Source organism: Pan troglodytes, chromosome 16 (genome assembly GCF_028858775.2).
Source record: "Pan troglodytes isolate AG18354 chromosome 16, NHGRI_mPanTro3-v2.0_pri, whole genome shotgun sequence".
In the NCBI taxonomy this organism is placed as follows: domain Eukaryota; kingdom Metazoa; phylum Chordata; class Mammalia; order Primates; family Hominidae; genus Pan; species Pan troglodytes.
The window spans coordinates 22,071,254-22,084,582 of NC_072414.2; positions in this window are offsets into that span (position 1 = coordinate 22,071,254).

Genomic DNA, 13,329 nt, shown 5'->3' on the forward strand with positions numbered 1-13,329 from the left:
AATGGAATGGAATCGACACGAATGGAATGGAATGGAATGAAATCAAGCCGATTGAAATGGAATGGAATGGAATGGAGTGGAATGGAATGGAATCAACCCGAAAGGAATGGAAGGGAATGGAATTGAATAGAATTGAATGGAATGGAATCAACTCGAATGGAATGGAATGGCATGGAATGAAATGCAATGAAATGGAACGGAATGGAGTCAACCCGAATGGAATGGATTGGAACGGCATGGAATGGAAAGGAATGGAGTATAATCAACCCGAATGGAGTGGAGTGAAATGGAATGGAATGGAATCAACAAGAATGGAATGGAATGGAATGGAATGGAATGGAACGGAACGGAATGGAATAGAATGGAATCAACCCGAATGGAATGGAATGGAATGGAATGGAATGGAATCAACTCGAATGGAATGGAATGGAATGGAATGAAATGCAATGGAATCAACCAGAATGGAATGGAATGGAATGGCATGGCATGGAATGGAATGTAATGGAATCAACCCGAATGGAACGGAATGGAATGGAATGGAATGGAATCAACACGAATCTATTGGAATGGAATGGAATGGAATGGAATGGAATGGAATGGAATGGAATGGAATCAACCCGAATGGAATGGAATGGAATGGAATGGAATGGAATGGAATGGAATGGAATCAACCCGAATGGAATGGAATGGAATGGAATGGAATGGAATGGAAAGGAATGGAATGGAATCAACCCGAATGGAATGGAATGGAATGGAATGGAATGGAATGGAATGGAATGGAATGGAATGAACCCGAATGGAATGGAATGGAATGGAATGGAATGGAACGGACTGGAATCAACCGAAAGGAATGGAATGGAAGGGAATGGAATGGAAGGGAATGGAATGCAGTCAAACCGAATGGGATGGAATGTAATTGAATGGAATGGAATGGAATGGAATGAAATGGAACGAACTGGAATCAACCCGAATGGAATGGAATGGAATAGAATGGAATCAACCCGAATGGAACGGAATGGAATGGAATGCAAAGGAATCAACCCGAATGGAATGGAATGGAATGGCATGGAATGGAAAGGAATGGAATCGGATCAACACGAATGGAATGGAATGGAATGGAATTGAGTGGAATGGAATCACCACGAATCTAATGGAATGGAATTGAATGGAATGGAATGAAATGGAATCAACCCGAATGGAATGGAATGGAATGGAATCTAATGGAATCAACTGGAATGCAATGGAAAGGAATGGAATGGAATGGAAAGGAATCAACACGAATGGAATGGAATGTGATGGAACGGGATGGAATCAACACGAATGGAAAGGAACGGAATGGAACGGAATCAACACGAATCTAATGGAATGGAATGGAATGGAAGGGAATGGAATCCACACGAATGGAATGGAATGGAATGGAATGGAATGGAATCCACATGAATGGAATGGAATGGAATTGAATCAACCGGAATGGAATGGAATGGAATGGAATGCAAAGGAATGGAATGGAATCAACCCGAATGGAATGGAATGTGATGGAACGGAATGGAATGGAATGGAATTCAATCAACCCGAATGGAATGGAATGGAATGAACCCGAATGGAATGGAATGGAATGGAACGGAATGGAATGGAATGGAATGGAATCAATCCGAATGGAATGGAATGGAATGGAATGGAATAGAATGGAATGGAATCAAACCGAATGGAATGGAATCTAATGGAATGGAATGGAATCAATCCGAATGGAATGGCATGGAATGCAATAGAATGGAATGGAATGGAAATGAGTGGAATGGTTTCAACACGAATCTAATGGAATGGAATGGGATGGAATGGAATGGAATGGAATCGACCGGAATGGAATGGAATGGAAGGGAATCAACAGGAATGGAATGGAATGGGATGGAACGGAATGGAATGGAATGGAATCAACCAGAATGGAATGGAATGGAATGGAATGGAACGGAATGGAATGGAGTCAATCCAAATGGAATGGAAGGGAATGGAATGGAATGGAATGGATAGGAATGGAATAGAATGGAATGGATTGGAATGGAATGGAATGGAATGAAATGGAATATAATGAAATGGATTCAACCCGAATGGAATGGAATGGAATGGAAAGCAATGGAATGGAATGGAATGGAATCAACATGATTGGAATGGAATGGAATGGAATGAAATGCAATGAAATGGAACGGAATGGAATCAACCAGAATGGAATGGAATGTAATGGAATGGAATGAAATGAAATGGATTCAATCCGAATGGAATGGACTGGAATGCCATGGAATGGAATGGAATGGAATGGAATCAACAGGAATGGAATGAAATGGAATGGCATGGAATGGAATTGAATGGAATGGAGTCAATCCGAATGGAATGGACTGGAATGGAATGGAATGGAATAGAATGGAGTGGATTGGAATGGAATGGAATGGAATGAAATGGAATATAATGAAATGGAATCAACCCGAATGGAATGGAATCAACCCGAATGGAATGGAATGGAATGGAATGGAATGGAATGGAATGGAATGGAATGGAATCAACCGGAATGGAATGGAATGGAATGGAATAGAATGGAATGGAACGGACTAGAATCAACCCAAATGGAATGGAATGGAAGGGAATGGAATGGAATGTAAAGGAATGGAATCAACCTGAATGGAATGGAATGTAATTGAATGGAATGGAATGGAATGGAATGAGATGGAACGAAATGGAATCAACCAGAATGGAATGGAATGTAATGGAATGGAATGAAATGAAATGGATTCAACCCGATTGGAATGGACTGGAATGGCATGGAATGGAATGGAATCAACACGAATGGAATGAAATGGAATGGCATAGAATGGAATGGAATGGATTCAATCCGAATGGAATGGAATGGAATGGAATGGAATGGAATGGAATAGAATGGAATGGATTGGAATGGAATGGAATGGAATGAAATGGAATATAATGAAATGGAATCAACCCGAATGGAATGGAATGGAATGGAAAGCAATGGAATGGAATGGAATGGAATCAACATGATTGGAATGGAATGGAATGGAATGGAATATAATAGAATGGAATCAACCCGAATGGAATGGAATGGAATGGAATAGAATGGAATGGAATGGAATCAACACGAATGGAATGGAATGGAATGGAATGAAATGCAATGAAATGGAACGGAATGGAGTCAACCCGAATGGAATGGAATGGAACGGCTTGGAATGGAATGGAATGGCATATAATCAACCCGAATGGAGTGGAGTGGAATGGAATGGAATGGAATGGAATGGAATCAACCCGAATGGAAAGAATGGAATGGAATGGAATGGAATGGAATGGAATGGAAAGGAATTAAACCGAATGGAGTGGAATGGAATGGAATGGAATGGAATGGAATGGAATGGAATCAACCCGAATGGAATGGAATGGAAGGGAATGGAATGGAATAGAATGGAATGGAATGGAATGGAATCAACCCGAATGGAATGGAATGGAATGGAATGGAATGGAATGGAATGGAATGGAATGAACCCGAATGGAATGGAATGGAATGGAATGGAATGGAACGGACTGGAATCAACCAGAATGGAATGGAATATAAGGGAATGGAATGGAAGGGAATGGAATGGAATCAACAAGAATGGGATGGAATGTAATTGAATGGAATGGAATGGAATGGAATGAAATGGAACGAAATGGAATCAACACGAATGGAATGGAATGGAATAGAATGGAATGGAATCAACCCGAAAGGAATGGAATGTAATTGAATGGAATGGAATTGAATGGAATGAAATGGAACGAAATGGCATCAACCAGAATGGAATGGAATTGAATGGAATGGAATCAACCCGAATCGAATGGAATCAACCCGAATGGAATGGAATGGAATGGAATGGAATGCAATGGAATGGAATCAACCGGAATGGAATGGAATGGAATGGAATGGAATGGAACGGACTGGAATCAACCCAAATGGAATGGAATGGAAGGGAATGGAATGGAATGGAATGGAATGGAATCAACCTGAATGGAATGGAATGTAATTGAATGGAATGGAATGGAATGAAATGGAACGAAATGGAATTAACCAGAATGGAATGGAATGTAATGGAATGGAATGAAATGAAATGGATTCAACCCGATTGGAATGGACTGGAATGGCATGGAATGGAAGCGAATGGAATGGAATCAACACGAATGGAATGAAATGGAATGGCATGGAATGCAATGGAATGGAATGGAGTCAATCCGAATGGAATGGAATGGAATGGAATGGAATGGAATGGAATGGAATAGAATGGAACGGATTGGAATGGAATGGAATGGAATGAAATGGAATATAATGAAATGGAATCAACCCGAATGGAATGGAATGGAATGGAAAGCAATGCAATGGAATGGAATGGAATCAACACGATTGGAATGGAATGGAATGGAACGGAATATAATAGAATGGAAACAACTCGAATGGAACGGAAAGGAATGGAATGGAATGGAATGGAATCAACCCGAATGGAATGGAATGGAATGGAATGGAATCAACCCGAATGGAATGGAATGGATTGCAATGGAATCAACCAGAATGGAATGGAATGGAACGGCATGGCCTGGAATGGAATGGAATGGAATCAACCCGTATGGAAAGGAATGGAATGGAATGGAATGGAATGGAATGGAATGGAATAGATTCAACACGAATCTAATGGAATGGAAAGGAATGCAATGGAATGGAATGGAATCGAGCAGAATGGAATCCACCCGAATGGAATGGAATGGAATGGAATGGAATCAACTGGAATGAAATGGAATGGAATGGAAGTGAATGGAATGGAATTGAATGGAATGGAATGGAATCAACCCGAATGGAATGGAATGGGATGGAACGGAATGGAATCAACCTGAACAGAAAGGAATGGAATGGAATGGAATGGAATGGAATGGAATGGAATGGAATGGAATGGAATCAACAGGAATGGAGTGGACTGGAATGGCATGGAATGCAGTGGATTGGAATGGAACGGAATCAACACGAATCTAATATAATGGAATGGAATGGAATGGAATTTAATGGAATGGATTGGAGTCAACTCGATTGGAACGGAATGCAATGGAATGGAATGGAATGGAATGGAATCAGCCGGAATGGAATGGAAGGGAATAGAATCAACCCGAATGGAATGGAGTGGAATGGAACGGAATGGAATGGAATGGAATGGAATCAACCCGAATGGAATGGAATGGAATGGAATGGAATGGAATCAACCCGAATGGAACGGAATGCAATGGAATGCAAAGGAATCAACCCGAATGGAATGGAATGGAATGGCATGGAATGGAAAGGAATGGAATCGGATCAACCCGAATGGAATGGAATGGAATGGAATTGAGTGGAATGGAATCACCACGAATCTAATGGAATGGAATTGAATGGAATGGAATGAAATGGAATCAACACGAATGGAATGGAATGGAATGGAATCTAATGGAATCAACTGGAATGCAATGGAAAGGAATGGAATGGAATGGAATGGAATCAACACGAATGGAATGGAATGTGATGGAACGGGATGGAATCAACACGAATGGAAAGGAATGGAATGGAACGGAATCAACACGAATCTAATGGAATGGAATGGAATGGAAGGGAATGGAATCCACACGAATGGAATGGAATGGAATGGAATGGAATGGAATGGAATGGAATGGAATCCACATGAATGGAATGGAATGGAATTGAATCAACCGGAATGGAATGGAATGGAATGGAATGCAATGGAATGGAATGGAATCAACCCGAATGGAATGGAATGTGATGGAACGGAATGGAATGGAATGGAATTGAATCAACCCGAATGGAATGGAATGGAATGGAATGGAATGCAATGCAATTGAATGGAAGGGAATGGAATGGAATGGAATGGAATCAACATTAACGGAGTGGAATGCAATTGAATGGAATTGACTGGAATGGAATGGAATCAACCCGAAGGGAATGGAATGGAATGGAATGGAATGGAATGGAATCATCACGAATGAAATGGAATGGAATGGAATGGTATGGAATGGAATTGAATGGAATCAACCCGAATAGAATTAAATGGAATGCAATAGAATGGAATCAATCCGAATGGAATGGAATGGAATGGAATGGATTGGAATGGGATTGAATCAACCCGAATGGAATGGAATGGAATGGAGGAGAATGGAATGGAATGGAACGGCATGGAATCAACCCGAATGGAATGGAATGGAATGGAATGGAATGGAATGGAATGGAATCAACCCGAATGGAATGGAATGGAATGGCATGGAATGGAATGGAATCAACACGAATGGAATGGAATGGAATGGAATGGAATGGAATGGAATGGAATGGAGTCAATCCGAATGGAATGGAATGGAATGGAATGCAATGGAATGGAATAGAATGGAATGGAATGGAATGCAATGGAATAAAATGGGATACAATGGAATGGAATCAACCCGAATGGAATGGAATGCAATGGAATGGAATGCAATGGAATCAACCCGATTGGAATGGAATGGAATGGAATGGAATAGAATGGAATCAACCCGAATGGAATGGAATGGAATGGAACTGAATGGAATGGAATGGAATCAACCCGAATGAAATGGAATGGAATGGAAGGAACGGGATGGAATGAAATCAACCGGAATGAAATGGAATGGAATGGAATGGAATGGAATGGAATGGAATGGAATGGAATCAACCCGAAAGGAATGGAATGGAGGGGAAGGGCATGGAATAGAATGGAATGGAATGGAATGAACTCGAATGGAATGGAATGGAATGGAATGAAATTCAATGAAATGGAACGGAATGGAATCAACCCGAATGGAATTGAATGGAATGGCATGGAATGGAATGCAATGGAATGGAATCAACTCGAATGGAGTGGAGTGGAATGGAATGGAATGGAATGGAATTGAATGGAATGAAATGGAACGAAATGGAATCAACCAGAATGGAATGGAATTGAATGGAATGGAATGGAATCAACCCGAATGGAATGGAATCAACCCGAATGGAATGGAATGGAATGGAATGGAATGGAATGGAATGGAATGGAATCAACCGGAATGGAATGGAATGGAATGGAATAGAATGGAATGGAACGGACTAGAATCAACCCAAATGGAATGGAATGGAAGGGAATGGAATGGAATGTAAAGGAATGGAATCAACCTGAATGGAATGAAATGTAATTGAATGGAATGGAATGGAATGGAATGAGATGGAACGAAATGGAATCAACCAGAATGGAATGGAATGTAATGGAATGGAATGAAATGAAATGGATTCAACCCGATTGGAATGGACTGGAATGGCATGGAATGGAAAGGAATCAACACGAATGGAATGAAATGGAATGGCATAGAATGGAATGGAATGGAGTCAATTCGAATGGAATGGAATGGAATGGAATGGAATGGAAGGGAATGGAATGGAATGGAATAGAATGGAATAGAATGGAATGGATTGGAATGGAATGGAATGGAATGAAATGGAATATAATGAAATGGAATCAACCCGAATGGAATGGAATGGAATGGAAAGCAATGGAATGGAATGGAATGGAATCAACATGATTGGAATGGAATGGAATGGAATGGAATATAATAGAATGGAATCAACCCGAATGGAATGGAATGGAATGGAATAGAATGGAATGGAATGGAATCAACACGAATGGAATGGAATGGAATGAAATGCAATGAAATGGAACGGAATGGAGTCAACCCGAATGGAATGGAATGGAACGGCATGGAATGGAATGGAATGGCATATAATCAACCCGAATGGAGTGGAGTGGAATGGAATGGAATGGAATGGAATGGAATCAACCCGAATGGAAAGAATGGAATGGAATGGAATGGAATGGAATGGAATGGAAAGGAATTAAACCGAATGGAGTGGAATGGAATGGAATGGAATGGAATGGAATCAACAAGAATGGAATGGAATGGAAGGGAATGGAATGGAATAGAATGTAATGGAATGGAATGGAATCAACCCGAATGGAATGGAATGGAATGGAATGGAATCAACCCGAATGGAATGGAATGGAATGGAATGGAACGGACTGGAATCAACCAGAATGGAATGGAATATAAGGGAATGGAATGGAAGGGAATGGAATGGAATCAACAAGAATGGGATGGAATGTAATTGAATGGAATGGAATGGAATGGAATGAAATGGAACGAAATGGAATCAACACGAATGGAATGGAATGGAATAGAATGGAATGGAATCAACCCGAAAGGAATGGAATGTAATTGAATGGAATGGAATTGAATGGAATGAAATGGAACGAAATGGAATCAACCAGAATGGAATGGAATTGAATGGAATGGAATCAACCCGAATCGAATGGAATCAACCCGAATGGAATGGAATGGAGTGGAATGGAATGCAATGGAATGGAATCAACCGGAATGGAATGGAATGGAATGGAATGGAATGGACTGGAATCAACCCAAATGGAATGGAATGGAAGGGAATGGAATGGAATGGAATGGAATGGAATGGAATGGAATGGAATCAACCTGAATGGAATGGAATGTAATTGAATGGAATGGAATGGAATGGAATGAAATGGAACGAAATGGAATTAACCAGAATGGAATGGAATGTAATGGAATGGAATGAAATGAAATTGATTCAACCCGATTGGAATGGACTGGAATGGCATGGAATGGAATGGAATGGAATGGAATCAACACGAATGGAATGAAATGGAATGGCATGGAATGCAATGGAATGGAATGGAGTCAATCCGAATGGAATGGAATGGAATGGAATGGAATGGAATGGAATGGAATGGAATGGAATAGAATGGAACGGATTGGAATGGAATGGAATGGAATGAAATGGAATATAATGAAATGGAATCAACCCGAATGGAATGGAATAGAATGGAAAGCAATGCAATGGAATGGAATGGAATCAACACGATTGGAATGGAATGGAATGGAACGGAATATAATAGAATGGAAACAACTCGAATGGAATGGAATGGAATCGACACGAATGGAATGGAATGGAATGAAATCAAGCCGATTGAAATGGAATGGAATGGAATGGAGTGGAATGGAATGGAATCAACCCGAAAGGAATGGAAGGGAATGGAATTGAATAGAATTGAATGGAATGGAATCAACTCGAATGGAATGGAATGGCATGGAATGAAATGCAATGAAATGGAACGGAATGGAGTCAACCCGAATGGAATGGATTGGAAGGGCATGGAATGGAAAGGAATGGAGTATAATCAACCCGAATGGAGTGGAGTGAAATGGAATGGAATGGAATCAACAAGAATGGAATGGAATGGAATGGAATGGAATGGAACGGAACGGAATGGAATAGAATGGAATCAACCCGAATGGAATGGAATGGAATGGAATGGAATGGAATGGAATGGAATCAACTCGAATGGAATGGAATGGAATGGAATGAAATGCAATGGAATCAACCAGAATGGAATGGAATGGAATGGCATGGCATGGAATGGAATGTAATGGAATCAACCCGAATGGAACGGAATGGAATGGAATGGAATGGAATCAACACGAATCTATTGGAATGGAATGGAATGGAATGGAATGGAATGGAATGGAATGGAATGGAATCAACCCGAATGGAATGGAATGGAATGGAATGGAATGGAATGGAATGGAATGGAATCAACCCGAATGGAATGGAATGGAATGGAATGGAATGGAAAGGAATGGAATGGAATCAACCCGAATGGAATGGAATGGAATGGAATGGAATGGAATGGAATGGAATGGAATGGAATGGAATGAACCCGAATGGAATGGAATGGAATGGAATGGAATGGAACGGACTGGAATCAACCGAAAGGAATGGAATGGAAGGGAATGGAATGGAAGGGAATGGAATGCAGTCAAACCGAATGGGATGGAATGTAATTGAATGGAATGGAATGGAATGGAATGAAATGGAACGAACTGGAATCAACCCGAATGGAATGGAATGGAATAGAATGGAATCAACCCGAATGGAACGGAATGGAATGGAATGCAAAGGAATCAACCCGAATGGAATGGAATGGAATGGCATGGAATGGAAAGGAATGGAATCGGATCAACACGAATGGAATGGAATGGAATGGAATTGAGTGGAATGGAATCACCACGAATCTAATGGAATGGAATTGAATGGAATGGAATGAAATGGAATCAACCCGAATGGAATGGAATGGAATGGAATCTAATGGAATCAACTGGAATGCAATGGAAAGGAATGGAATGGAATGGAAAGGAATCAACACGAATGGAATGGAATGTGATGGAACGGGATGGAATCAACACGAATGGAAAGGAATGGAATGGAACGGAATCAACACGAATCTAATGGAATGGAATGGAATGGAAGGGAATGGAATCCACACGAATGGAATGGAATGGAATGGAATGGAATGGAATCCACATGAATGGAATGGAATGGAATTGTATCAACCGGAATGGAATGGAATGGAATGGAATGCAAACGAATGGAATGGAATCAACCCGAATGGAATGGAATGTGATGGAACGGAATGGAATGGAATGGAATTCAATCAACCCGAATGGAATGGAATGGAATGAACCCGAATGGAATGGAACGGAATGGAACGGAATGGAATGGAATGGAATGGAATCAATCCGAATGGAATGGAATGGAATGGAATAGAATGGAATGGAATCAAACCGAATGGAATGGAATCTAATGGAATGGAATGGAATCAATCCGAATGGAATGGCATGGAATGCAATAGAATGGAATGGAATGGAAATGAGTGGAATGGTTTCAACACGAATCTAATGGAATGGAATGGGATGGAATGGAATGGAATGGAATCGACCGGAATGGAATGGAATGGAAGGGAATCAACCGGAATGGAATGGAATGGGATGGAACGGAATGGAATGGAATGGAATCAACCCGAATGGAATGGAATGGAATGGAAAGGAACGGAATGGAGTGGAATGGAATGGAATCAATCCGAATGGATTGGAATGGAATGGAATTGAGTGGAATGGAATCAACCCGAATGGAATGGAATGGAATCAATACGAATGGAGTGGCATGGAATGCAATGGAATGGAATGGAATGGAAATGAATGGAATGGTTTCAACACGAATCTAATGGAATGAAATGGGATGGAATGGAATGGAATGGAATCAACCGGAATGGAATGGTATGGAATGAAATGGAATGGAATGGAATGAACCCGAATGGAGTGGAATGGAATGGAACGGAATGGAATGGAATGGAATGGAATCAATCCGAATGGAATGGAATGGAATGGAATGGAATAGAATGGAATGGAATCAACCCGAATGGAATGGAATGGAATGGAATGGAAAGGAATCAATCCGAATGGAATGGCATGGAATGCAATAGAATGGAAAGGAATGGAAATGAGTGGAATGGTTTCAACACGAATCTAATGGAATGGAATGGGATGGAATGGAATGGAATGGAATCAACCGGAATGGAATGGAATGGAATGGAATGCAATGGAATCAACTGGAATGGAATGGAATGGAATCAACCCGAATGGAATGGAATGGGATGGATCGGAATGGAACCAACACGAATGGAAAGGAATGGAATGGAATGGAACGGAATTGAATGGAATGTAATCAACACGAGTCTAATGAAATGGAATGGAATGGAATCAAAACGAATGGAATGAAATGGAATGGAATGGAATGGAATGGAATGGAATCAACGGGAATGGAAAGGAATGGAATGGAAGGGAATCAACCGGAATGGAATGGAATGGGATGGAACGGAATGGAATGGAATGGAATGGAATGGAATGGAATGGAATGGAATGGAATGAAACGGAATGGAATCAACACGAATGGAATGGGTTGCAATGGAATGGAATGAAATGGAATGGAATGGGTTGCAATGGAATGGAATGAAATGGAATGGAATGGAAAGGAATGGAATCAACTGGAATGGAATGGCATGGAATGGAAAGGAATGGAATCATCCCGAGTTGAATGGAATGGAATACGATGCAATGGAATGGAATGGAATGCAATGGATTGGAATGGAATCAACCCAAATGAAATGGAAAGGAATGGAATGGAATTGAATGGAACGGATTTGAATGGAATCAACCTGAATAGAATGGAACGGAATGGAATGGAATGGATTTGAATGGAATGGAATGGAATGGAATGGAATGGAATCAACCATAATGGAATGGAATGGAATGGAAAGGAATGGAATCAACACGAATGGAATGGAATGGAAAGAAATGGAATGGAACGGATTGGAATGGAATCAACCCGAATTGAATGGAATAGAATGGAACGGACTGGAAACAACCCGAATGGAATGGAATGGAATGGAATGGAATGGAATGGAATGGAATGCAATGGAATCAACCGGAATGGAATGGAATGGAATGGAATGGAATCGAATGGAATGGAGTGGAACGGACTGGAATCAACCCGAATGGAATGGAATGGAATGGAATGGAATGGAATAGAATGGAATGGAATGGAATCAACCCGAATGGAATGGAATGTAATTGAATGGAATGGAATGCAATGGAATGAAATCGAACGAAATGGAATCAACCCGAATGGAATGGAATTAAATGGAATGGAATGGAATGGAATCAACAAGAATAGAATGGAATCAACCCGAATGGAATGGAATGGAATGGAATGGAATCAACCGGAATGGAATGGAATGGAATGGAATGGAACGGACTGGAATCAACCCTAATGGAATGGAATGGAATGGCATTGAATGGAATGGAATGGAATGGAATCAACACGAATGGAATGTAATGGAATGGCCAGTAATGGTATGGAATGGAATGGAGTCAATCCGAATGGAATGGAATGGAATGGAATGCAATGGCATGGAATAGAATGGAATGGAATGGAATGGAATGAAATGAAATGAAATGGGATATAATGGAATGGAATCAACAGTAATGGAATGTAATGGAATGGACTGCAATGGAATGGAATGGAATGGAATCAACCCGAATGGAATGGAATCAACCCGAATAGAATGAAATGGAATGGAATGGAATGGAATGGAATCGAATTGAATGGAATCAACCCGAACGGAATGGAATGGAAGAGAATGGAATGAAATGGAATGGAATGGAATCAACCTGAATGGAATGGAATGTAATTCAAAGTAATGGAATGGAATGGAATGAAATGGAACGAAATGGAATCAACCCGAATGGAATGGAATTGAATGGAAAGGAATATAAAGGAATAAACCCGAATGCAATGGAATC